Here is a 588-nt window from a genome sequence, read left to right as displayed (position 1 = left end):
CCTGAATCATTTGAAAAATGTAATTAAATTGTGCTCTCTTCAGATGATGGAAGTCATTATCATTACACCCCTGAGACAGAGGAAAATAACTATATTGAACCAGAACCTGAGCCAGTTCGAAACCACGACACCCACTACAGAGATGAGACCCCGACACCTTCTCCCAACGAGAACATTGAGAGGATCGAAGTCATCAGTACTTCCCAGATGTGTAAGATAACTTCACTGGCTGACTCAAGATAAATTTCATTGGTTGACTTAACTGGACAGGACTGTAAAGTCTTTACTGGGTGCCATCAGAAAGTATGTTTGCATAGATACTAAATGTATGTTCTCTTATATTCTGGAAAAAAAAAACAGAAAAAAACTACACTCCTGTGTTTATATATTGACATCTACTATTATTTTTTGCAGCTCAGCAAGTAGCATGTGATACTAGATTACGTGATCAGTGCAAAGGAACTACTTGTAACAGGTAAAATGGGTGGATTCGCACATCAGCTACAAACAAATGTGATTTGGTCATTCTACTATGAATCATTCCATGTCTGGTAAATCTTTAATCAGGTACGAATGTCCACCAGGCTG

At 38.3% G+C, this 588-nt stretch overlaps 1 long non-coding RNA gene across 1 annotated transcript; it reads left to right on the top strand.

Moving 5' to 3' along the window:
• The first annotated feature begins 44 nt into the window (after positions 1–44).
• On the top strand, positions 45–585 carry LOC107581146 (uncharacterized). The gene is made up of 3 exons (XR_001608796.1): positions 45–211; positions 415–475; positions 568–585. It is a non-coding gene; the product is annotated as an uncharacterized lncRNA (long non-coding RNA).
• The last annotated feature ends 3 nt before the right edge of the window (positions 586–588 follow it).

Source organism: Sinocyclocheilus grahami, unplaced genomic scaffold (assembly GCF_001515645.1).
Source record: "Sinocyclocheilus grahami isolate Dianchi unplaced genomic scaffold, SAMN03320097.WGS_v1.1 scaffold85385.1, whole genome shotgun sequence".
Taxonomy (NCBI): Eukaryota; Metazoa; Chordata; class Actinopteri; order Cypriniformes; family Cyprinidae; genus Sinocyclocheilus; species Sinocyclocheilus grahami.
This window is presented reverse-complemented; position numbering and strand designations above follow the sequence as displayed.